The sequence below is a fragment of the Tenebrio molitor genome, chromosome 2 (genome assembly GCF_963966145.1).
Source record: "Tenebrio molitor chromosome 2, icTenMoli1.1, whole genome shotgun sequence".
NCBI classification, from domain to species: Eukaryota; Metazoa; Arthropoda; class Insecta; order Coleoptera; family Tenebrionidae; genus Tenebrio; species Tenebrio molitor.
In genome coordinates, this window is record NC_091047.1 from 6,224,253 (window position 1) to 6,251,954 (window position 27,702).

The window sequence follows — 27,702 nt, forward strand, 5'->3', positions numbered from 1 at the left end:
AAAGTCACATTAGAGATTGAGCAATGTATGTATTCCAAAAATGGGAAAAACTCTTGTGAAAATCTTTTGTTTACACGCTCGCGAACAAAAACAACTTTAATTGCAGTTAATTGTTTTTGCAAAATCCTAGCCCACGTCCAGATTCTATCACAATGACCGGTTGAGAATGTCGTCATCTCTTAAAAATATCAACGCAGAATGATGTTGGTTTTTCAACTGAAAACCGATACTAGAAACGCCATTGAATTATTCATCACTTCCATGCATTGTCGACTTGCACCGAATACATTTCTATCTACAGGTGTTCGGAAATAAATTAATAACGACCCCAACACACAAAATCCATCGTTTCAAACAATCATAAATCACCCAAATAATTGCACGTAACGAGCCTCAGGCTGTAGTCCCATTGTACTCCATACCTTCGAACTTGTCACTTTCCTTTCTATAAAATCAATAGGCGAATGTCGCATTGTGTACGCATTTAACCGACAGATAGCCGTACCTTCGAAATGAAATTGTTGTGTGTGGAGAAGCGATTGTTTCTAAAAGGAACAAGTACTGAGTCTCGTTTAGTGACGTCACACATGAGACTCGTATGCAGTGTTTAATTAGCTTAATGATTGCTCCATAGCGTACGAGCCCTCAACATAAATAACGTAACTTTATTGCTAATAAATTAAATATTCGAAACAATGACGACTAAAGGGAAAAACTCTCTTGGGGAACGAGAAGCCACTTTATCGCTTTCCTCTGCACCATGTTAGTTTAATCTAATGCCTAGTTAAGATTCCGTTTACATTTTAATTGGTCGATTTTATTGCGCCGTTTAACAATTAGCGCTCTTAGCTTTATGCCCGGTCACAAAGGAAAAGTCAAGACCAGGTATTTTTCCAACTGGTTCCGAGGAAAAACTTTTTCGGAGCGATTGTCGTAAAACCAGGACTCGTTTTAGGCCCAAATTGAGTGCTCTTTTTGGACGCTGTGTAAATAAACGAAGCAAACACGACAGAAGCGTTGGGCAGACGGTAAACAATTTCGAATTTCCGACGTTGTTTAAACGATTTCAAACAGAGCGCGTCCTAAGTTTAGTGTAACGGTTATAGACCCATTCATCTGTCATTAGTGATTTCTAAATTTTGGCCGGAAATCGTGAATTTGTCACTCGGTATGAAACTCCCTGTGCGTCCTGTCCGTCGTCGTGCCCCGAAAACTGCACTACAACAATTTTATTGTTAATTAGAGAAAAACATTAATTAATTGAATTACAACTTCCTCCGCAAGCGACGACCGAAATAGAATCTCCCCAAGGCTCCAGATTAAAAATTCTAATAAAAACACGCCTGAATTACAGAATCCGTACCAAAAAACGAAAAGGACCTAATGATATCGTGCATAATCAGTTTATATTTATAATACTAATTTACTGTGTCTAAACGCGTATTTTTCAGAGGGCGTCTCTCTCGGACGCGCGGCCGACCCGTCAGCCCGTCTTCGTCTGCCGTGACGTCATAAATAGTTCCTTGATGAAGACATCTCAGTCTGGCAGCTCCGTGTGTGGCATTTTGTATTTTATTCGACCAAATATTCCGGCGCTTAGGCCATCTCCGTCCCTCTCGTTTCGTCTTGCGGGCCGAAAAGAGAGCGGGCTAGAAAAACGGTTTTAAAATTGAACAGCATAACCCACCAAGTAGATAAAATAAACGGTAGTCTTTTATCTCTTTGAGACCGAAGTAGATGTAGGTTGGTACTTCACGTCCGTGTACACACACACGCACACACAGACACACGACTTTTTCAAAAGGAACACGCGATTACAACGACGGAGTCTCGTCAAGTCGCCTCTGACTGCACGATGATAATTAACTGACGTTTGATTTACGCTAAATACTGCCAACTTAACGAAACTTATTAGCGGCTGGGACGCGGTGGTAATTAGCGATTTTGTTGCGATGGGGGCCGGGGCAGAGTGATCGGACGTCGGGGCCGAGGCGCAGGGTTTGTTGACACTTGCAAATGCGTTTAGACGCGGTCTAAAAGGCCGTTAATTGAAATGGGTTTTTTGTTGGGCGAAGTGCACGATCTAGGTAGGGTACGTTCGAATCGCTGGCGAGTCGATTACTGCGGAGAATTTAAATTTCCAGCTGTTTGACTGCAACTTCAACTTTGTAATGACTTCATATGCACACACGGAACATGTCGTGACAATCCGCGACTTACGCAATTAACCGTTCGATAGTCGGAGGCGAATTTTGTCTCGGGGGCCGTCCCGTTATTCTGTGATCGATAGCTTTGTGGCACTTTCTTTTAATCTACATTTTAATTTCACACTTGAAAATCCACACAATGGCTTTAAATTGGGTTTTTTCGCGGCGAAGGGTCAAGCGACACTTAATGGGTGTGTCGCACACTTTACGCTCCGGAAAAAATACAAGCCGAGCTGGACACGACAACTTAATAAATAAAAACCAGTCCGCCCGAAATTGTTTATAAAATATTAATTATTCCGAGCGTGACCGTACGACGGAATCTGATAAAGAAAAAATGATTAGCTCTCGAATATAATAATTAGGCCCTAATAATAGGCCACGTTCCGTGTTTGTGTACACAAGATTCTCGACGGCCTACGCAAAAATCCCCAAAATCTGCGCCACGCCCACTCTCGTTGACACAGCAGACCTTGGATGCACCTTTTGACAGGTGACCCCACAGAACTGTGTTCCCAAGGAATTACTTTTTTCCTCAAGTTGATAAGTCATGTTAATAGGACTGGTTGGGGATCGGGAGCTTCATTAACGAACTTAAAAGATGAATTTTTTAAGTGGTCTTGATGCGCACTATCTCAATTGTCGCCACCGAAATGGAAACAATCTGCACCGGACAAGATTCGACTTGACAATGGAAAAGTTCCTCGAAGCTGTCTCACCAAAAAATTAAACATCTCACTTAAGTCGAGCACGCCGAGTTTCGCACTTGCTTACTGTGACAATCGCCGTTTTTGCAACGAAACAATTTTGGTTTTCATCGATTTTTAGTTGAACGTCTTTTGTTTCTATTGGCATGCACGGACGCCATTACAGAGGCGACGCAATCTCCAACAGCCATTACGGAAAACGGTTCCAATTTATGCAGCTTATTATAACCTCAAAATCATTCGACATCTGTCGCTCGAAAATGAATATTCATTAAAATTAATATTAATGGTGATAACTTTGTTTGCTTCTCGTCCACTAGAAAAGAAAATTCTGCTATTTACATTAGGTGTAATTTTGAAAACGCGAAGCTTATCTAGGTTAGTCTAATCACCATAATTCAATTGATCTTGTAATTAAATTTTTATGCTAATCCCAGTGAAACCCATTATATTGTTAATAATTGGTTACAGTTAAACGCAGGTTTTGCTTATTATTATTATTAAAAACTTGACCAGTAGGCATCTAGTTTTCTCTCTATTCTAACAGACAATTGATTGACAGGCCTTTCTCCAGATTAGCGAATTATGATATTTTTACTCCACACACTTTCAGCCAACTCTAATTGGTCTGTTGATATCATTTTGAAGCTTAAGTCAGCTATGACGTCATTAGAAATTTTAAGTTTCTTACATCCAGTCGCCTCTTGACGTTCAAAAACATCTGGACGGATTTTTGAAAAAGCGAAAGTACAGATATTGCCATTAAAATGTTTGTAAAAACAGTTGTTTTGAAAAACGAAGTTGAAGAATCCAACGAGACTCCAAAACTAATTTAGGCAAAAAATTTCATTTCAACCTGTTTATTTATTAACACTTGTAGAATGAAAAAAATCAAGCTGAAAAAACCTTTCAGCTGGTACCTTGTCATATTTTTCACTTTAATAGTAGGTATCTCGTGTCGTGGCGAAATTACTTTTAATTCTAACAAAGTTGTAAACTATAAATGTGTTTCGAAATGATATTACAACCCATTGCTAATTTGTCGCTGATTTATGGCACCCTGAAAATTAACAGTCTCGTTACTGAAGGTCTGAAATAGCTGACCTTGTTTTTACGCAGATATCTGAAAAGAACACGAAAGTGAAAAATGTCTGGCAACAGTGACTAACAAATTTGCTTCAATTTACACAATTTCAGTAAAGGTTGGCGTGCACTAGTCCGCATTGTACGCACCGTTTGAACTCGTTCACTTCTGTGTGTCATTTTATTATTATTATTATGTCGTTTAGAAAATAAGTGGATTATTAGGTATTCTGTACTATAATTGGCACGTCAAACTCGTGACTATCGGCTTTTATAATTGAACTTTGCTATGCAGCTTATTTGAATTAAGAGTGAAAAAAGATGCTCTCTCATGCAATTCGATTCAGTTACTGGCACGTGTCACGAATCACGATGTACTTAGTGAACGTAATTAAATTTAAAATAAGGCAAAGAACACTTTGCGTACAGCTAAGTTTCCACGAGTGAAGATTATTAATGGCGCCAGTATTAGTGGCACCAGTTTGTATCCCAGTTTCGAACAATGATGCAGGATTCAAGATGACACCAAATAATGATATGAAATATGTAAATGTGAAAAAAGAAGCGAAGGGGAAATTTCGACAACCAAAATGCGTTCATCCTAACTGTCGAACGCTTCAAGGAAACATTACCACTGATCAAGTTTTGATCAACTCCTGTTTTCATCACCTCATTGTTCCACCTCGCTAGATTAATTATTCGCTGATTAATGTCGCGACTCCAGACTTGTCTTTCTGCGAGATTTAGTCGAACTTGGTCGAGTTTAGCCGAACAGAAGACATCGATGTGAAACAGTATACAACGGGTTCGTGTTTTTCTAGTGCAATGATTAGTTGCGTTGCGCCAGGTGAATTGAAGTTTCAAAACTGGCGCCAGTAACTTTGGCACGTGGAAACCCGTCTTAAGATGCAGGTTAGTGTGTATCTACCTTGCGGCTTCTGCGACGAGTCGACCTCGCGAGCTCTTCAGAATACGCAACTCAACACCTTCGGCGACAGCCATTAAATGTCACAGTCAGGGAAAAAATAAAACGAATCACGTAACAAAGCTATAAAACGGAAAATTTCTTAATTAAAATAATCGATTCGAGTCTCGCGTGGGAGCCTCGTAGAATCATAAAAGAATTAGTACGAAAACGGTAGTTTTTAAATTGTAAACTATTAATTACGGCGGTAATTTCCCGACCCTCGCCTGGAGCCGTCGTCGAACCCCAACACGAACGTTTGGGCGTACCGAACAGGTTGCGAAACCTCTTGGGTCGCATTTGTTGCAAAACGTGCTTGCGCAAAATAAATCCGACTGACAGTTAATTAAAAACAACATAAACAAACAATGCGCGTACCACGTGTGGCGTTCACAAAGTGACAGAATCCGGTGTGTCGGTTTCCAATTCAGATCATATCTTAAGTACTTGGCTTAATTGAAAAGGTAAGCAACGGTTTTGGTTGAGACGGCGCATCTAGATCTTTTCTAATTAGAATTACATCCGCAGGACAGCGCCCATCGTGGCCTCCACGCCCTCCCGAGCCTGTCAAAGATGAGTTAGTGGCGGCGCTGCCGGTGTCACTTTCTTCTTTCGGCGCGGAATCCGAGATGGTGGCGAAGATAATCCGAAGAATCCGGCCGATAAGAGCGGAATTTTTCGGGCGCCATTTCTTTTTCGAAATTGCGCCCACGCCGGTATGCAAATGATCGTTTTCGCTGGTCGTAAAGAGCAAAGTAATCGCGGTAATTAGACTTAACCTCGTCCAATTACGTGTCGGCTGAGTTATTATTGCTAGGGGGTCACACATCGCAGACTGCGTTTTTAATACGTCTATTCTAAATGCAGTCATCTGTCCACTTTGTCACCAGCACTGTGGTGGGTCCCATCGACCACGTCGCTGCCTAACCTCCGTCTCTTTCTGGCCGGGACAGCGCCCATTTGACGTCTTCTTCCAATTTAATTCGAACCAGACGGACAATATAGAGATACGCACAATTGGCTGTTTTGACTGCGCTCGTTATTTAAGGCCGAATTTGACAGTTGCCGAGAGGCGACCATTGTCGACCATCGTCGCCCTGGCTAGGGCGAGCGCGTCCACGCATGTGTCACGACCATCCAGATCCAGATGTCTAATTCATTTTTTCTCCTGCGCCTTGTCCTCTTCTGCCGTCTCCGTCTCGCGGTTTTTTATTTTCCGCGTTCAAGGTGGGTGGCATATAATATAGACGTACACGTCAGACTTAATGATTCAATATTTCGGTAGCGCAGCGGGCCTAGGCTAATTACCATTCAGGATTTCATAATCGTCTTTATTTATCTATCGACGTGTATTGATCCGGAATTTTTTAGACCACCCGAAAATTACCATCGACCAATTTTTTTCAATCAATTACCGCTCCATTAGCGATCACCAGATGGTGGAGCGCGCCATTTTCAACAATCTCAATAAATCAATTACTCCTCGGCCTTTGATGGACTCTCGAAGCGAGACACCTACCTTCCGGGTGTTCAACTTCGATTGGAGATAACACATCATCACGTCCACACCACATAATGCATTCAAAATTACCTGTGAAACACGAACTCCCAAAATCGTCCGATCTTGCCCCACCCTGACCACCCTTTACTCCACCTTTATCACGTCATTATCGTTATTTCGCAAATTCTGGCGAAAATCAAATGATTCATTGCGACTCAACAGCGACATTGTTTTAAGCCGTGCGCCATTATTCAAGTGTGACATTTAAAAGTGACATTTTTACATATCAGTCCGGTCTCTAAAAAATAACTGGCTTTTATAAATCCTTTGATCGTTGCCGCCTCGCCAAATTAAGGAGTATCACGGGCTATTTTTAATTTTTAGAAGAAAAAGCGATACGAGAATAAATAAAACCTTTCAAAAAGTTGACGGCTTGTCAAGCAGCAGCGCCCTCCGGTGGCGGAGACACGACAAGTGTCAAATGTCAATCAGAATTGAGGGATTTGCGTGGCTCAAAAATTAACACAATTTTATGTTGGTAAATGATAAGATAACGCAAAGGAGCGCTTTACATTCTTGGCGGTGTAATGTGATAGGTCGTATTTGAATTTTCGCTCGGAGCGGATGTTTAAATGATGCATAAGCTGTGTGATAACTGATAAGGTTTGTAATTGACATTATGTGAAGAGGTAAAGCAGATAGATGGTCTAACCTTTTTCTACCGCGAATAATTACAATTTCAAATTAAACTGATTAATTATTGAATACCTAACTGTCTGGAGTGTATGTGATGTAAGCTGGCTATATTTAGTTGTAAGTCAGTAAATAACTATTTTTTGCCGCAACTTTGACAAGGATTGTCAATGTGTGTAAAAAGTAGCAAAACTGCTGTAAAAGAGCGAGTTCGTCGAGATTGTTCCAACATACGAGTACTCTCCAGTTCCTTAAGAAAACTTTAAAATAATTACAGTTTATAAATTTGTTGGTCAGGAACTTTTTGTAAGTATAATCTGTTTCAAAATCAAAAATCCACCAACACTGCATTCTACCTCGAAAATACAACCGACAACGTCGCCAACTTTTGTTTTTAATGTGTTTGCAAGCGTCAGAAAAAAGTGGGGTTATGAAAAAAAACTATTGACACTCATTTAGGTCGTAATTCATCGTGTTTTTTTGTTCTCATTTTATTATTATCACTCAAAAGTTATGATATGGTAGCTACCACTTTTTTGTACATAATAATTCTTTTGTGTTACGTACTCGTAAATAAACTCAATAGTTCAATGTCAAATTTTGACGGGAGGTTGGGCCAACCCAAAAAAATTGAAACTTATTCTAGGGATTTTTTTTTCTGGCAACATAATTCAACAGGTGATGGATTTTTGATTTTGAAACAGATTATATGAAGCGACTATAAAATTTAGTACGTTGGCACCCCTGAGTCAACTTGTCATGTCTTGATTCATTTTTTAGGTTAGGATTTTGGAAGTTTAGTGTTAATGTGAAAATTCGACATTAGATTTCATTTGACTAACATTTCCTACATTTGCAATTGCCTGTTCAATTCAGGAAATTTGTTTTTTAAGTTTGTATTATTTGGGATTGTAAAACTATGGTTAATTTAATGTTTTTTTTTATTCGATGTATTGTAATTTGCTAAATAAACTTCTTTCTTCTTCTTCTTCAATTGTGCGCTGCAGTTCTTACAAATTGTTTAACCTTAAAATATCGGTTGGTTTTTGAATAATTCTTCCACCCCTCTTTCCATAATGTTTATTACATATTATCTAATAGAAAAAAATCAAACACTCGGAGGCCAATGGAGATTTTTTTTTAATAAAATTAATTTGTAATATCTAAATATTTCTAGTCTAAAACAGGATACTTTATACGTTTTGGAGATTTTTTTTTACTGTCAATCTTTTGTATACTACTCAATTAATGTTTGAAATTACATATACAGGGTGTATCTGAAATACTTTAGTTATGTGTGTTAATTTTAACCAGTGGAAGAACTCGCCAATTTATGCAACTTTTCTCTATAACATTTTGCAAAATTTTTTACCAAACGGGTCGTTTTGTGTCATTAACTATACTCTATTTTTTGTAACCATGAGAATTTTAATTATTTATTTTTTCTACAACAATGTAATTTTTTGACAAGGCTCCGTTTCTACCGCAATAGAAAATTTTCCCTCTTACCCATAGGCGGGGTGATTTTACAGGACAGTTAAAAAAAATTCACACATATTTTATAAAATATGATAAAATCATATAAAATAGAAGGAAATAGAAAAAGATGAAGAATGACGTTTCACACTGCAAATACGTTTCAATATTCAGTAATGAATAATCATAGCAAAATGTCTCACCTATGGAATAATACGCGAATTAATAAACTGTTCTGGTATTTTGTTTAAAAACGTAATGCATAAATAATTTATTCCACGTTTGTATATGGCAATTTTATATTGAGACACTCTCGAATTAACATTCCCTTCAGATTTTTATTTATTATGTATAAATTTAATTACATTATAAATAAACAATAAGTATACAGTTATTATATCGTATTTTATAAATAACGGACGACAAAGTTCATTCCAATTAGCACCATCTGTAGTCAGTAGGTGTACTATATTTTTTTGAACTTTACATTTATATCTACCAAACTACCTTACACAATTTGTATGAAAAATGGATAATCATATCTATAAACATTCCTTTAATATTGTCTGTTTATTTTACTTTTTTAAAAGCTTTTATTCATACTGCGATACGTTAGGACAAAAAAGTTTATAAGATTTTTGTTAAATTCACTTGAAACACTTCCAAAAAGTAATGTCTATAAGGAAAAGTACATATTAGAATTTTTAGAATTAGAATAATTAGCAAACCTAAAGTTTGTCAGTTTGATTGTTTAAACTGTGATAAGCTAGGATGAACAATTGATTCTTGTGCAAATTCTATTGGAACATTTCCACAAAAATTAAAAAATAGTGCCATTTTTTTTCAATTTTTTTTGAAAACGCACTCAGCGTTATCGTTCTGCTCTTTAAAATTTTAAGCACGTTTTACAGCAAGGTAGTCGGCAATTATATTGCGGTTTATACTCCTGCAACCACGACTGGTATGTAACTTTACTAACCTTAAGTGCTAACTGTACAAAATCTTGTCTTTTATGACACCATAAATACGTTCCTAACAAATTTATACCACAATTCCGCCCTGTCACAACAGATTTGTAATTACCACCACGACCGTTCTCGAGCAGAAAAAATTTTACGAACAAGCTCATCTCGAAATGAATCCCACCACACACTGTATCTTTATCTGAAATGATGCAATAATATTTCCAAGAAATCAGTCATTAGTAACAACCATTACGCCGTTAATGGAGCGGACATATCTAAATTTAATAGTCAGAACAGTCGTTAAAACGGCTTTACGGATTGACAAAAATTAGTGGACAACCATTTAGACGAGTCAATTGCGCACCGGAAACGTCCGTTTCTGGGGTCGGGCAACGCTGCGCTGCGCTGTCTTTTTGACATTGCGCGGTTGTGTCATTAAGAGAACGATCTAACGCAAAACCGCGAGTGGGCTCGAATTTTGATTTAGTGCTCGTCCAGAGTCTATAATAAGCCGAACCATTAAAAAACGAATTCCACAAGCGGGCCTAATTGCGACATAAAATTATAAGTCGTACTACATGACGATGTTGATGAACAGAGAGTTAACGGCGGTCTTTAGACTCATCGTCTCCGTCAGAGTCTATACAGAAACGAAACGACTAAATCAACAGCACGGTTCGGTAGTATATCGCGTGCCGGAGACCACACACGTAGAAAGTTGTTAAATAAAACATAAAGCACGTTAACTGTTCGTCCTTTATTTTCCCATTACTTCGGTTTTTTACAAGACAGAGATAAGAATGCGGCCGTACTTCGCGCAATAATCCGTACGGCAAGACCGCCACCATACAGGACGTGTCAAAAATCTTGAACACCCGACAGGCCGGGTCATTGTTACCGCGGGGCCCTCGGCGGAAACGCCAGCGGCGGGGCTCCCACCCTCGTTTTGCAAAATTAACAACAAACATGGTATCGCATCCGCCTGGCACTCCACGCTTTTTGCCAATTCCACTCTTTCGGTTCTTGCCCCACCGTAAAACCATCACGAGATTACGCGTTTAGTGATTTTTCGCTTAACTGTTACTTTGACGCACCGAATCTTTGATCGTCTACTTAATGTCGGTCGGAGATCGAAAAACGTGAGAAAAAAGCGTGATTTGTGGGCGACGCTTGGGTAATATTTTTGCATAATTGACAAATTCACACCATAGATCATGGAGTTTGTTGAACTAGTTTTACGAAAAGGTCCACATGAATAAATATGATGTTGACAAGTTTTTGACTGGGCAGAGTGAATGTCACAAACTAATAATAATATCGTATGATCAAAAAGTCTTTGGATCGCGGTTTCCTTGTTTTAAAGCATATTTCCTATAGGTTACTTCGCATTGGCGTACATTTCATAAAACATGATATACAGGGTGTATTTTTAAAGTGTGCCGAAATTTTACCTACGAGGTTGTAGGACAACGTAGAAAACTAAAGGCAATTTAAAAAAATTGGAGCTCAAAAAATAAATCAAAAACAAACTGACCAGAAAACATCGTCATTCGTTACGTTAGTGTCGTCTCTTTCCCGTCTATTTGCATGTAAAGTACTTAGTCGACGTTTTCAGTTTTTTCACTGGTTTATCGCTCCGCCTTCGCGCAGATATTTCCAAGGTCACAACCCATGAGAGAATCCAACACCTCTACAGAATTCTGACAAGTTACTGATCTAAACTTTTTTAAATGGACCTGAGAACTTGCAAAACTTCTTGAATTAGCTCCTGTTGATCCCCGGCGAAATCGGGTGGTTCAACCCTTTACAGCCATAGCTTCAATTGTTGTTTGGTGAGAAAGATGTTGGAACGGTTGAGCGCTAAGTGATGAAATAAATCAAGATGAAACAGAAAAAAATTTATTACAAATATGAAAGAAGTCTTTTACTTTTTCCCAGGTTTGAGTAAAAATTAAAATTAATTGGTTACAAAATATCGCGTTCCACAGGCGTAATAAGGTAAATTTACTTATTTATTACAGTTATAAACACAATACTACTGTAGTGAGAATAATTTTCATTCGTTGGCCTGTGCGCCGCCGCTGGCAAATACCGACGTTAAAAATAAATTTGGTCACTCTGTATCAGCTCGAAACATCGACATTTCAAAATTAGATCTGGAAGATTATTATGAAAATAACCTTTCACGTAGCGACTACCGAATCGTGGCGTAGTGTAATAAATAAATCTGTTGAGACACCATGAATCAATCAAGGTAATTGTTGGGATAGACTTATTGTCAAGATTTTTTCCCTCACGAGCAATAAATAGAAGAAATAAAAGTGTGCGATTAATGTTAGTCGCCGTGATTGATAGATTTATCGAGAACTACATATTTAAATAATTGATCGAATGACCTTACAACACCTATATCGGAGAAGTATCTAGGTAATTGGAATCGAGCGAAGCAATTAAATTGACTTAATTGTCAAATTCCAGCATTGTGCCGCCATAAAAATATGTCATTATAAAACATCGCCAATGCGAAATTACATAATTCTGAAAGCTGAAACCGATTCGTATTGTTGACAATTTTTTGAGGCAGCTCGACTGTGAAAGAGAAAACATTACACAATTTATTATTGTGTGTGAAATTTTAAACTCGATCATAAATAACGTGATTGGCATTAAAGGCCGTTCCGCCAAGGAAATCGATAGAAAAATGGGTCAAATTTCGATAGAGCTCATTCAGACGCGACAAAGGCAACGTCTCAAAACGCGATCTGATTGTTTAGGGGCACAAGTTCAAATTTCGTAGAAAATCGTTCCGCTGGTGTCTGATTAATAACGAAGAGAAATCAGCCGCGTCACGGCTCGGGCACAAAAAGCTGCCAAAAGCACGGACGACGAGGAACTACCCAAAGCTCTTTGTCTTGCATTTTTGTAGTGCGTGTCGCAATCACTATTACGCATTCGGGTCGAAGAGTCCCGCAGAGTTAACATCCTTGTAACTCAAACAAATCGTTTCTTTGAAAAATCGCGACCCGAATTGCCCCTAAATCAGAGCGCGAGAGCCGTTTCGCCCCGTCCAGACGACGGCAGCGACTCGAGCTTTCCTTTTTGAATTCCTCGTTTTCAATTAAGGGTGGCATACCTGCGTAATAAAGCACGGTCAAAGGTTTAGAGTCTCGATTATGGCAGTCATATACCCCCGTTTTAACCTACCACATGGCATTCCACGAGATACATTTCTCTGAGTCATATACGGCCAGACAAAAAAGTACCATTATTTATTTTTATGGCCCGAGGCCACCGGGATGAAGTGTGATGGCTTAATTTTCGGAGGTCGCCAGCTTTTGACAGTACGACGTTGTGGGAACGGCAGCATCGTGGAAAATCCTCCGATTTACGCGTACCGAGACCAATTAATAAATCACTCGCTGATTTACGCGGTTTTGAGCCTGCCACGTCGAGGTAGGACGAGGTCGCGACCAGGACGAAGGAATTTGAATAAAAACGGCAACGTGGTGGCGCGAGCGAAAATCTGCAAGTGCAGAAGACGTTCCCGAAATAAAACGCTCGATCTGTCGCGGACGTTTTAATGAATAAATGCACTTAATGGATTTATGAATGATTACCTTCCTGGATTTATACAAACATCAATCTTATACAGGATGGAAATTTATAATGGTTTACTGTTGTTCCGCATTTAATCTATTATTAGAGCTTAATTACAGAGGCGAGTTTTATGGCGCTTTAAGAAGATGTAATTACTTGCAATAAATAAAAATAAATTTTGATTGAAATTCGATAATCGACTATGGAGAATTCATCAACAAACACTTTAGATAAAAATTAATAGAAAAACGAAATTCTTCGCATAGCTTTGCCAACTGTGGCCTCAAAAATGTATAAGCAATTTTCAGTTTACTATTTACTACAGAACAAAAAATAATTTTGAGTATTCAAATAGTTGCATATTTGTATATCAAGGCCGCGAAATTATTCTTTAACGTACCGAGAGAAAAATTGTCGCCGAGGCAGGACAATCTCGGCCAAAGCTGCCAACCATAAAAACCAAAAATCTTTTAAGATACTCTGTCAAACTTACATTTTATGTAGTAAACGGAGAGTAGTGAACTCTACTTTTCACATAAAAAAACAAAATGATTTCAAATTACTCTAATAGGACTACGAAATTGAATTGTTTTTTATAACACCATTCACCTTGTGTTTAGATCGTAAATATACACATATAATACAGTACCGTATTTTACAAAAAAAAAAAATCACATCAGAAAATTAATTTTCCAGCAAATAACAAATATTTCACTATTACTTCATTAATAAATCAAAAGTAATTTATCGTGGGATTAGCATTAATAACTATGTTATTATTGTATTTAATTACGTTGTCTTGAAAATACCACCGGATAAATAATTATGACAACAAATGTCATTAATTTTTTATGAATATCACTGGTTGTATTTCAGAAACTGACAATAGAACAAGACGAGGCGTGAATTAAACTGTCAGTACAACATTACAGGATTACAGCTTTATAATTTTCATAACTGTTGGCATCACTGTATAATACTCGGCCAAAAAACAACATCAGCTAAAGAAAGGGCCTAAAGTGGTACCGCGGGAAAGCCAAAATCTGATTGTCGCGAGTGTGAAACGGTGATACTGATGACTCTAACAAAGACGGGCGTTGCAGGTTGCGCAGCTGATCGGTCCTCGGTGTCTTCTTACGAAAGAGCGACATCCCCAAAAATAATCGTCGCGGCGATGTTAATCGTGTGAGTTTCGTTACGGCCCCGATATGATCTGCTGATGAGTGGCGTGTTTTTTCGAGAAAGTCAGAGGACGATCCGTCAAGTCAGATCAGAGAGATCACAATTCATCAGGGGGCCCGTGGGTTGCTATGCCGTATTCATTCATAGCATCGTGAGCTTCTTGGGTGGTCCGACGAACGGCTCGCGCTCAACTCCAATGAGCTATTATATTCGGCTATGTGTGGACTGTTGCTGTGCCCCCCGCGTACCCACAAAACAACAAACTAACACGAAATTCGCCATTTATGTAAATTGCCGACCGTACATGCACACACAGAAAGGGGCTTTAATCCGCCTAATTAGGGTGTGGGCACAGACGAGGCTCCCGAGGGGATCGTTGCGGCGCTGCTTATTGACGAAACGGGATCGCTCCGGAGACAGGTCTGACAAAAAGTCCTTTTTGTCTCTTCATTTCCTAATTGTTTTTGGAATGACGAAGGCCTGTCGAAAAATCCAACACGCTCTCGATTTCAGTTTATACTACAGTATAGATTATCAGTTTTTCCGCATGGTATGCAATTTGTATAATAACAATGATAATATATTGTTGTAAAGTTAAGCAATGTCGGGGGCGGTCAGTGTTTGGATGGGTGGCCTCCCGTGAAAACCGCGTTCCACTGCAACTTCATTACTTCATACTCCGACGTGGATGTCGTGTAAAAAGTGGGCGTAATGGAAAAATAAATGACAATATGAAACTAGTGCTTAAAAAAATATATATCATTATTTGATGGAACTGTAATAACCAACTTATTACACAACGTGCACAATACAATACGAGTACAAAACAAAACAAGAAATACGGGGTGATCAAGAATCTCAGTCATTCTTGATCACCCCGTATTTCTTGTTTTTTTGTTGGTAACAATGAAATTTGGTAAATTTAAAATTTACCCACGAAGGTTCATTTTTGTAATAGTAGAAACATAACCTGCATAACCAAGAATGTTTTTAATGTCATCTCAAGTTAAAAAATCCGGTCAGTGCGTGGTCAGTACCAATTACTAGACAAAAATCACCAGTATTTTCAATTGTTTCATTGCCAACAGACTCAGTCATTGTTGATCACGCTGTATAAAACATAATTTAAAATTACTTGTGATAAAATGTAATGTATGTATTTATTTAATTTCTTTTAAATCCAGTTCTGTTGGAAGTTAATTCGTAGAGAAAATAAAACTAAATCCCCAAGCAAAAGAATCTTCTGATAAATCATCTGCGAGATGTTTTCATCATACATTTTTTGTTTAGTTAGTAATTCATGTTGTCAATCATACCAAGACTCAGACCCTTAGCATTTATAATTAATAATTTCAAATAAATTTCCTCAGCCAAGATCAAAAGTAACAGAAAAATGTCTCCAATAATTAAAAATTAATTTTTATAATTTCACATAACTTGAAATGTTTCCTCTGTGGTTCATATTTGAGAAAAAAACACTTTCTGATTTTTAAATAAATTAAAGTGCGTTCAAAAAGATTTGTGGTCAGGTGGTCGAGCGCTTGCTTTTTTTCCGTTGACGTATAACGTAGTTGTCAAAGCACGGACGCCAAACGTCCTCCATTCGCGAACAAGTAGTGGTGTGAAATCTTTCTCTTGCAAAAAAGAGTTGGTTTCGTGAGTTTCTTAGTGCAACATGATGATTTTTACCTTAATGATTTAATTACAATAAAATGATGGTCAAAGTAGGGTTATGTATAGAAAGGAAATGTCAAAACATACCAAATAAAGAATGATGTACGGTTGCAAAAGAGAGAGAAATCTGCTACCTGCCTGACTATACATTTTTTAAACGTTCATTAATCGAAAATATTTTTTTAGAATAAGAATAAATTTACAGTTCAAATGTTTTTTTCTCTTTAAAGTTAACCGCCATTTGCCCTATTACAAAAAATAATGAAATCCTTAGCTTCTAGAATCTAGAGCCTTAATTTAGTTAATTTATTGATGAAACCTTGTAATTATGGATACAATGAGAATGAAACGACACTATAGCTATTTGTGCAATAAGTTAGGAAAAGTGATTTTTTTCCTTACGAGATGCGGGATTTTTAATCGAGACGAAGTCGAGATTAAAAACGCGTCGAGTACGGAAAAAACACTTTTCCTACGAATTGCACACATGATTTTTTCTACTGGAGTTTGGAAAATACATAAAATTTGGATATTTTTAATATACTATTAATTATTTCTAAATTAAAAAGCGAAATCAAAATTGTTCTGCTTTCGTTACCATAGAGAAACAATTTATTAATGAAAAATTGTGAAGGCGTTTAAGCTTTTGTCTCAATTAAATACCAGGTTTTACGTTACGTATCCCAGGAGACAACCAAAATTGAACTTTTAGTGTTGAAATATTATTTCCGCCCATAGTAGGAAATTTTTCACTTTTCCTAACTCAAATTAGTATTACAATGTTGAAGTTTTCCAAACTCTAGTAGAAAAAAACTCTTTTCAACTATTTTTTTCCAAAGCAAAAATCTGACAAACAATGAAGAATTTTTTGACAACATTGAATTAGTAAAAAGTAAAAGAAATAAGATAAGAGTCTTCAAATATTAAGAAACAAGAGATCTACCATACTTAGAGATAAAACATTCGGTTGTCTGGAAAATGATTTTGGAAAACCCCGTCAAAAATCAAAACGTTTGTTAAACCCAAGCCACAGAGCTCCAGCCACGTTCTCTCCTGGCAAACAAATGACCCACACTTAATTCTTAGCCTTAATCATCATTTTAAATGACCCCCTCGCATCCATGTCCAATTTCGAAACGAATTTTTGGCCGTCCACGTTTAATTAATTGCCCTCTTAAGACAAGCGATGCAAAACAAACGAAACTGCGTTACATAATTTTAATATAATTAATGAACAATCCTCCGAGCTGGAACAATAATTCACGTCAAACGCTCGATTTTCAGCTATTTATAATGACGTCACGAACACGCGAAACACCATTCGGAAAAAATCCGAACTGTCAAAATCGACATTAATTATTATTACATTATCCAGGCGTAGAACGAGGTCAGTCCTTGTAAAAAATAAATTTCGCACGAGATTGAGCAATTTTGAGAGACAAAAATTCGAAAATAATGGATACCAGAGTAATGGACGCGTAACCTTTACGATCGACTTTAATGGCCGCCCAGTTTACGAAGATTTGGCACGGACAATACACACTGGGACGATGTGCGACGCTTTCAAAATTTGTAAACGTGCAGAGAGCTTGTTAAACATTTTTTGATCAGATGCAAGACTTAATTAGTAATTTGTAACGATCGAGACATGACCAGAAAAGGCAACAGAGACGACACAAATCAGCGATTGCCAAAACGCCATCTTGCATCTCGCTTATCAGTTTTTCGATTCCTTCGCGGAACTAGAAAGTACAAATTGCCGTATAGTTATTTCCAACCATAGATGGGCTGTTCATTTAAATTTATGGTAATCTTTTATCGATGACATTTACATTTGATTTTCAATTCATACTGAATCTATTAATGTGGAATATATGTTGCATAAAAGCTTCTACAGGTGGTCTGGAAGTCGGACGTTTTTCTCACCACGTACCTCACACTAAAATCTAACGCTACCGAGCAAGAAATAAATTGACGCTGAAAAACAACGAATTTTCTTTCCATTTCAAATTATGCAAACACTTGTTGCGGACGCCTGCAACTAGTAGACTCCAAGAAACAAGTATTTATCGTTTATTAGAAGCAATAAATGGTAATCATAATCATAAAACAATTTATTACAGAAACGGCAGCGTGTCTGCCTATAACAATATTTAATTATTTGCGCCCGTCCATAAAATGCGACGAGCCATAATTTTGATTTTGTGATGCTCATTGTGCACTTTTCAAAACACAAATTCTTGGCGGATTGTTTTTCAAAAATGTCCACAAGTGACGTCGCATAAAGTGAGGTGAAGGAAACCCTAGACGCGACTGTTTCCAGTTGGAATTCTATTGGATTTACATATCGCATGTTTTAATAAAATTCCCGAATGGGAAAAAAATGTCATGTGAAGATATAAAATTACGGAGCGGCATTTCCGGTGTCGACAGGCGATAAATAAGTTCGGATCTGTTCGATTGGTGGGATTTCTTGTCGGCTGGTGAAGAGCAGAAGGAAAAAAGTGGAAGACGTGTCGGGTCGGTCGGTTTGTCTGAAGGAACTGTCATGCACGGCCCCTTTTTAAATTTATTACGAAAAACACTTTTATATCGGCGTGAAATTCAATATTGACGTTGTAAAACAGTGGGCCTAAGCACCGCAACATAAATATTATTACATAACCTGAAGCCTATAAAAGATGTGTTATGAGATTGTAGAGTCGCTTAGCTATTCATTTATGTTTTATTGGGCTTTTATTAAGGTTTTTATAAATCTGTAAACACGGCTCCTTCAGTTTCACAGTCCTGGAGACGTCGAAAAAGGCGAACGATCGAGTCCTCCCACAGCCCACTTAGTCCGCACCGATTAAGATGTAAATGCGCTTTTTGGCGGTAAATCGCTCGCTAATCTCGTATCTGTTCCGTTTGGTAAACAATGAACCCTGAATTATTTATTAGGGGTTATGGGACAATCGCTTTCGGATTTGGGTGCCCGCGCCTCGAATCCAGCGATTTATGAAAATATTTTTCAACATTATCGGAGGCAACTTAATGGTTTTTTTATGGTGTCCATAAAACCATCCACCCACACCTCAGACTGTCTTTTCAATTACGTTAAAAGCACGTTCTTAGAAGGCAGCATCGTCGTCGTCAGATTTAATCGAATTAAAAAATGATCCTGTCCTTGGCGAATCCTCTCCGGTGCGATAAGGAGGGACGAAAACACCACCCCGATGATGGAATTCGTCGGCCAGCGATTTATCTTATTGTGAATGAGTGAATGTGTGTCAGTGTGTGTGTTCTAGTTATTATGTGGGCTTAAGTTAAGTCTATTTTAGTTCGGCTTGAAACGCTATAAATATTGGGAAGGTGTGCGGTCTAACACTCCAACTTGTGTAATGTGTGTTTTGGAATAGTGGAAAGGTGTTAAAGTTTGTTTGCTGAAGGTGGGTGGGCTCTAATCTCGGCCCTGAAATGTTTTATTCAGACGCGGGGTCGAATTATAGATCATCATAATAGACACGGGCTAGCATTGTTTACACACGTACCAACAAAACAAAAAAACATAATCGATTCTGTGTACAGGGTGGACCACGACGGTTCACGAAGCCGGCGTGTCGAAAAGCTCGTCGATTTGGTCGCAAACAAATTAATTGCAACCGAAGCAGAGGCGTACACACAAAACAGTTGATTAAAAAAAATTGAAATAAATTAAAAACAAAATTATTTCAACTAAGGATAAAGCAACAATCAAACCAACAATTTTCTGTTCATCACAAATATTAACTTCTCTCTCTTGGGATCTTAGGATCTTTTATTTGTCAAATTGCTCAAACTAACCTAGTTTTCGCAGTGTAAAATACTCCTACCGTACTCTAATGTAAATAACTATTAAGGATGAACTGGAGTAACAATCACAGCAAAAAGTTGCGGAATTCTTATAATGCTATGAAACGTTTATTACGAGGAATCAATACATATTTGAAAAAAGTTTTCAATTTTTGGAAACGAATTGTAATCAGTTGCAAGTAAATTTTGTGTTTATTTTCTTGATATTTAGATAATTACTTACAGTCGCGAGCAATAAATTTTGGTCGTCAAGGTCATTCTTTGACGCAATCGAAAATGCTCCATTGTAAAACAGTCGTAAATATCATAACCTATCATGATGTTGGATGACACTAATTGTCATTTTTTTCTCAATTTTTTGACACTTCGTTGACGTGGGCATAATCAGGCAGGGATTTTTTTTTTAATTTGTGACAATCTAACCAAATTTTGAAATGACATTGACGACCAAAATTTATTGCTCGCGACAGTACATGGGATTTTACAATCTTTTCACTAAGACTGTACGTAAAAATAAAAAGAAGCACACTGAATTCAATTTTCATTGCATTTCTGTTAAAGTTCTTAACGTAACTGTAGTAAAATGTGCGATATGAATGTAATATTGCATACCGACGTCAATTATATGCATTTTGTTTACTTTTTATTGAAATTAAAACAGATACATAACCTCAAAAACCTTGTTTTTCCACATATAATTAGCGATTACATAGAAAATCCTCGACCAACTTTTTTTGTAAATTCATTAGAAAATTCTACGATATCGATACTTTATGTGTGAAAAATTTAAGAAAAATTGGCCATTTTGAAATATGTTTTTTATCAATTTATATACGAGCATTGATCGATTTCTCATAAGAACGCGTGTAAAATATCCCGAAACTTTAAAAGGTAATAACTTTAAAATTCCTGGATCAAATGTTTTTAAATTTGGCACAGTACTTTAGCATGGATAGAAGGACTATTGTACCAATTTTGAGCACTTTTCGCTATTTTTCAATGGTACTCCCGTTCATCCTTAAGCACTCATTTCCACTTCTTGAAGATGTCAAAGGTATAATAGTGGATCATGCACCGAGGGAGTGAAGTGCATGATTTTTACCGGAGGTGCGGTTTGTAGCCCGAGGGTTCTAAAAAGCACTGAGGGTAAAAATCATCCATTCCCGAAAATTTGTAAATTATTTTTAACTGTTAGGTTAATTTTACGTGTCATGTTGACAGATGATAAAAATGATGATAAAAATGTTTAACCTTAATTGGATCTACTTAATGGATCTACTTTTTACCGACCACGAAGGAGGAGAGGTAATGTGTAATGTATTTTTCTCTGCATGTTAGTGAACCTTTGTAGTCTTAAATACTCAACAGATTTTGACAGAACTTTCACTGTTGTATAGCACATTAATCCAGGAATGACACTAGATGTATAACATCACCCTATCTTATCAGCAATAGTTACAAAAACTAAGTAGAGCGGGGGTGCCTCGTAAACACATTTTTTCGCATCTAAGCATGAACGTCTTCAGAGTTACAAATAAACAATTTTTAAAACAAATTAAACTGTTTATTTAAATATATTGAACCACCCCCTATAAATCTGTTTTTCCACGCGCGGAGATGGTCTCTCGAGGGTGGTTTTATCACAAACAAAATTGTTCTTAGTTCAGATTCCGCAATCTTTTTTCAAACGAAACAACAAATTGTATAATATGCTACTTTGACATTAACAAGATGCAAACCTAATTTCAAGGTATTGAGCGGGTAAAATTTTGTGGATTAGGTAATATAGGAAAAAATCAATATAAGAAATTTTATTCGTATCTACTCGGGTTTTTATTTACATATTTGTTTTATTACATTTGCTGTAGAATTCTTGTTCTGCCTTGATGTTTAAAATATAGAAGAAATTTATAAAGTAATCAAAATCGTTTTGTAGCCGTAGGTAATAGGACATTAATGCATTAATGTGATAATTGTTGTAAAATCGGCGAGATTATCAGCTTAATTGGAGAAAATGTAATAACGGATGAGAAAGTAATTATAAAAAATGCGAAATAATTGTGATTAATTTGTAGATTTGCTCCCGATAATGATTGTTTATTCATTATCAGTTAATTATTAGGTAGGTGCCAGGATTAACCTTAATCGATACAATTTACTATATCGGTTAGTTTAGATTCAGCGCCTTACAGATTAACTATTAATTAGTCGAGCTCTTAGACATCATTACATTATTTCCCGTCGATTATTTAATACATTTTCTGATATAATTGGAAGATAAAATAATTCAAGCGTAATTACGGGTAATGTACAGTCGCGGAATAGAGATATGTCGACGTGTTGTGTGCTGCATAACCTCCAAATTAATTTGGCCGCCGCTGTTACGATTTGTTTATTTTTTTGTATGGGTATACTTAATCCCCGCCGCTTAGAGAACACCTAATTAATAAAAATAAGTCTGTGCCTAATTAAAGAAACAATCTATCATAAAATGCACAGGAAACTGGTCAGACAAATAATTTCCCGCCCAGCGGGGCTCACACACTCCCAAATAACAGACATTTTGGGTTTATTAGTTATTCCAGATTTCATTAATTTACGTTAATGTAATGGACACACTTGACGTTAATAAGGTAGCAAGAAGGTTAATTAGTCTTTGTTTTGGTTCGACCTTTGGAGACAGGAGTCGTTGGAGCAAACTTAATTTTATAATAATGCAAATGTGCTTCTTCCGTCGTCGAGATTCGCGCGAATCGTTAAAGAGAAAACGCAGCCGGTAGTAATGACCCACAATCTATCGAGTATCGGATGATAATAATTAAGTAATAATGTCGGTGGCGGGTAATGCAAGTCGTCGAGACACCCTGCGTAATGACCGGTTCATTCCGAATTTAACGATTGAATCCACCGCGGACAAAATCGTCCCCTAATTATATTTGACTTGGAAAGTTTTGTGTTTTCGTACGGGAAACCTATAATTACAAGAAATTACTGCTTGTACAAAGTAAAATTTGGATACCATTTCATCATTAGAAGAATCGATAAGAACAAGACCCCCTTCGAGTTAAATATTTAACCCCGACTGGTCGGCGAGACTCAAAACGACATCCCATCCCTGTTGACTTATTCAATAATCTCACTGAATTTTTCAACTGTTCGCGTATCGTCCAAAAATACAATTAATCTATAAGCTCCTCGTCTGGTGCGGACTAATTAGGGAATTAATATTTCACGTGAGGCTATTACTGAAATATTAACCGATATAGTCTTATTTACTTCGTAAATGGCTGTTTAATGTGAAAATGATTAAACTTTAATGGGGCGACTTCAAAAATATATTTTGTGGGGTTACCTGACGACGCTCGGGACGTCCAGATCGACACGGTACATACCTGAAACAAAGACATTTATTATTCATGGGGCTTTACGTTACGCCACTGGAAACGACGGTGTTTGGGCCACGTAAAAAATTGAAACTTTTTAGCGAGTCCCGTCTAATCTAAAATAATTGCAGCTGAAAAAAGAAGAGTGAAGTGGACACGAGGCAGTAATTAGCCCCTGCGACGCAAATTGAACAGGACATAAAATAATTCAATTCCAAATGGAAAGTGAGGTTATGTCAAATGCCGGAATCAGATCGGAATTTGCCAGATTTTCAAATGATTTCATCGATTGTACTATCAAAATACACTGAATTGTGTAAAACTCATTACTGCCGACCATAAATTGTTATTTTGTTGTGTTACGTGAGAAAATTGCGAATTTAAAAAGTAGGGTTAGGTCAGCGTCAGAATCAAATTCTTCGTAAAAATATTCCTTCGTGAGATCGTTTTGCAAGTCTTAACTGCTGAAAAAGTATTAATTATTAAATAATCATCACGGAGAAGCGTCTGTTGTGGTCCTCCATATAAAACATTATTTTATATAAATAAATCAATCACAAATGCACCGACACTTGACTAAATGGTGGTTGTTGCTTTATCCTGGGTTGAAGCGGAAGTGATAACAAATACAGTACACCAGTTTCTCGGGGCAATTAATCAATTTCTTTGCTTTATCAAAAACTTCTTCGTAAATAATTTGTAAATATTTGATGAGACTGTCGTCTGTCAAACTGTCCTACCAACAGCGCGTCAGAAGTTACCAAATGTTTGTATACTCCTGATCGGCTCGTGCGGTTTTCGATTTTGACACATCCTTAAGGACTCGTTAAGGAGCTGACATGGCCGCGCGGTCCCGCCCCTGGACTCGTTAAATTCTTGTAATTTTGCACAACTGTCCGTCGAGAAATTGGCCTTAAATTATCGCGGGGACACACCTCGTTGACATATAATTTAATTTTTAATGCGTTTTTAATAAGGCCGTGCGGGACTAGAAAAATAAAGCAAACCGCATAATCCCACCGTAGCTATAAATTATTACAAAGTAATAAGTTTGAGTTTAAAGACTTAACTCCCGGTTTTTGGTCGCTTATTTTTGCCATTAAAACGAGCGTTTCCTTCGCGCATTGAATGACAGCTCCAACAAGGATCAGCGTAATGTCAATAACTCCGGTCGTGATTATTGCATTATATGGTTGTACGACCAGTTTTAAAATTACAGTAATTTGTAACTGATTGAATATTGACTTATTAATTTATCCTTTGATGTTGTATGCAGGCTTCCAGCCCACGTTAGCGATAACTTGCCACCAGCAATTACCAAGACACCTTAGTTTTTGACAGCGAAATTATAAAACTCGTTTTCGGGAGGGGCCACTCATCGACGAAAACTTCACCAGAGTCGATGGAAATGAAGGAATTTACGAAAAATTCTAACGACTTTGCGGTCAACTTCTTTGAATTGTCCAGTACACAGAAATCCTTTTTTGGCGAGCTTTCGTCATCGAGGAGTAACCTTTGAGTGGTTATAAAACAGATTAACATAAAATTTAATTTTTATGGAGGATTTGTCACGAGTTAGATATGATATTCGATATCGTGGCTTTATTGTCATCACGTGGGTAAAAGCTAGTCAGATGTAGCAACGTCTTTAATAGTTGAAATATTTGGAATAAGAACCGAGATGATTGAAGAATAAATGGCGACTTGAAGAAAATAAATTTGTAGCTTCTGCTGTTTATGAAATTTCATAATCTAATTAAAATAAAAATAGGATAAATAAATATACAGTTATGCTCGTTCCACATTTTATCATCGCCGTACATTTAAATTTGCAGTTTATTTGAACTTGTACTGGACGAATCAAGCGTAGTAGAATGCATTTTGTTGTCAGTTTACTTATTTTTATGCTTGAACATTGCAAACAATGCATATTTATGACATTTTTCTGGACAATATAATTTTGGTAAAGGCAAGTGTGCTTACTCTGATGCTCTAACTTTTCCTAAAGGTGGTAGAATTTTTTTACAAGTCTGGAGTGAAGTGTCATTTCCTTTTTTGGGTGATTACAATTTACTTGACCTATAAAATGATACTTTCTTCCTTGTCAGACAAATTTTTATCATCAGCCAAAACGTTTGGGAAATAATTTGAGGCCTATCTCGAAGAAACTTTAATCGTTAAAAACTGATTCAGAAAAAAAAGAATAAATTTTATTTATCTATTAGCCTTCACAGTCTTCTGATTTGAAAAGATAGGAATTCACATTGATAGTTTAGTGATGGATGAAAAATCTGTTTTTAAAGTAGCCGATATTCTAATTTGTGTAAATTTGATGTAAATTGAACATTATGAAAAGCAAGATTAGTTCTTTATATTCTAGGAAAATTTTATAAATTGTAGGTGGATATTATACTCGTATTTTATTTTTATTTTATATTTATGCAATGATTTAGTGAAGTCGATTTTTAAATTATTAATGTCAAATTAAAATTAAATTAAATCCAAAGCTGTTTAATACATATTTCATTTCTAAAGAAGCTGAAAATAAAAGATTATATCTATGTGTATAAAACCTCCTAAAAAGAATATTTATCTGTATAATATATTGGGTGATTCAAAATAATTTTGGCCAAGTATGGCAACTATGTACGAAAATTTATGTGGCAACTGTGTGGATGAGGTAGAATTGTCATTTGTATGACATTTCATAAGCGTGCATTTGATTTTTTTGATATCATTACACATTGATTTGACAGTTTTCAAAATTGCGCGATATTTCTTTGACAGTTCATGTCAAAGAAATATCAACTCTACCCTACCCACACAGTTGCCACATAAATTTTCCTACATAGTTGCCATACTTGGCCACAATCATTTTGAATCACCCAATATGTATAGTACATTCTTCAATGAGCGTATAATGATGGCTATTATTCAAGAGGATGAAAATTCTAACACGAGCCGTAGGCGAGTAGTGGAATCGTCCGAGTGACTACCAAGAAAAAACAATCTTTGCAAATTGAATTTAATTTGATTTTTAATATCTAAGTATTTCCTTTTAAGTATAAAAAATTCCTTCCATACATCACTTGGCAATGTAAGGTTATTTTGGTCGTTTTTTAAATTTATAGCAATAAATATTCATAATGACCTCAACTTTGGAAAAATCAAACAAACGCCGACATGTACCTGTCTAGTAGTGTTCACTAATAATTATAGTGTATATTTAAACAATTTGTTGAAATGTCTGACCTCTAATTTGTTTTTGTTGAATCCTCTGTGTCTAATTATGGTAAACGTCCTAGAGTAATGAAATTGTTACGCTAAATGGGTGCACTTTGAAGCGTAGAATAGAAAGACATTAAAAAAGTGCAATAAAAAGGTACAATTATTAGACTAAATACTTAATAATCCCGTGATTAATTTAAATTTAATTTTTTTTATGGGCATTTGCTTCTGATTGGGCATTTAGAAGTAAATAAAAGTGCATTACACAAAGGTAAACAAACAAAGTAGGTGTAAAGTTTGGTGATTTCAGGAATGAAAACGAGAAGTTGCCACCAAGAACTTCAGATCTGAGTCCAACAGAACGTTCGTGGAAAGACGTACGAAAAGATGAACTATAACAAAATAATGGAAATGGAAAGAAATATAGAAATATTGGTGGAACAATACCGAGTCGTAAAATTTATCTTTGAAAGATTAATGGAATTCCTGGCAAAGAACAGTCGAGTGAATGGTCAAGCGATAACATTTTTGCTTTCGGGAAAGCACTTGTCGGTATCATTTACTCCGTTTTATCGATTTTACACAATTCCAGCGCCAATTACAGACAATTAATACTTCAAATCTCCGATGTAATAAGATTACGACGTATGTTTAGCGTTTCCTTGAATTCCTCGTGTATTTGCCGTAAACGGAATGAAGTCGACTTTGATTGCTTCTCCGATAAATAATTTTTCAGATCCGTATCGGGTCTTTTTCCGCGGTTTCTTGCTCCACATCAACAATAAACCACACTCGTCCGGCGAACTTCATTAACCGTCTTAACCACACAAAGCGCAAATTTCCTCAGAGAGCGCATTTCCACCGACCACCCGGAGCAATTTCCACAGCCAATTTACAAGTGAATAAATCCCCGTGTGTATCCAATTTCGCAATTAAGTGCGCTTTAATTAATATCCCTCGCGCATAATTGCGTTGAATTTATTGTTATTGTTCGGGGAACGTTTCCTCATTGATTCCGAACCAAATTAGAAAGTCTTTGCATCCAATCTCGGGCCGGCTTGACGTCCGCGGACGCCACTCCGGGACATTCAGCAGGAAACTGACACGTGGGTGGTGCCGGGGCGGTCGAACACCATCAAAAAAAAAAAAGATTTATCTAGCCATTACCAGGCTTAAGTGAGTCCGGCATGGTCCCAGCAAAAATTAATTAT

The 27,702-nt window shown here is 36.9% G+C and overlaps 1 protein-coding gene across 5 annotated transcripts in view; it reads right to left on the reverse strand.

The window, feature by feature from the left end:
* The window catches only part of LOC138123209 (homeobox protein engrailed-1a-like), a 51,086-nt gene that overhangs the window by 16,843 nt on the left and 6,541 nt on the right, over positions 1-27,702 (reverse strand). The window contains exons 1-2 of one of the 5 annotated variants that reach the window (XR_011156747.1): positions 1,688-2,239; positions 1,428-1,625 (exon numbers count right to left, since the gene is read on the reverse strand). The exons of 2 other annotated variants lie outside the window; for them this stretch is intronic. The gene's annotated coding sequence lies outside the window, so the exon portion shown is untranslated. 2 more of the 5 variants (XR_011156745.1, XR_011156746.1) reach the window with 2 other exon arrangements.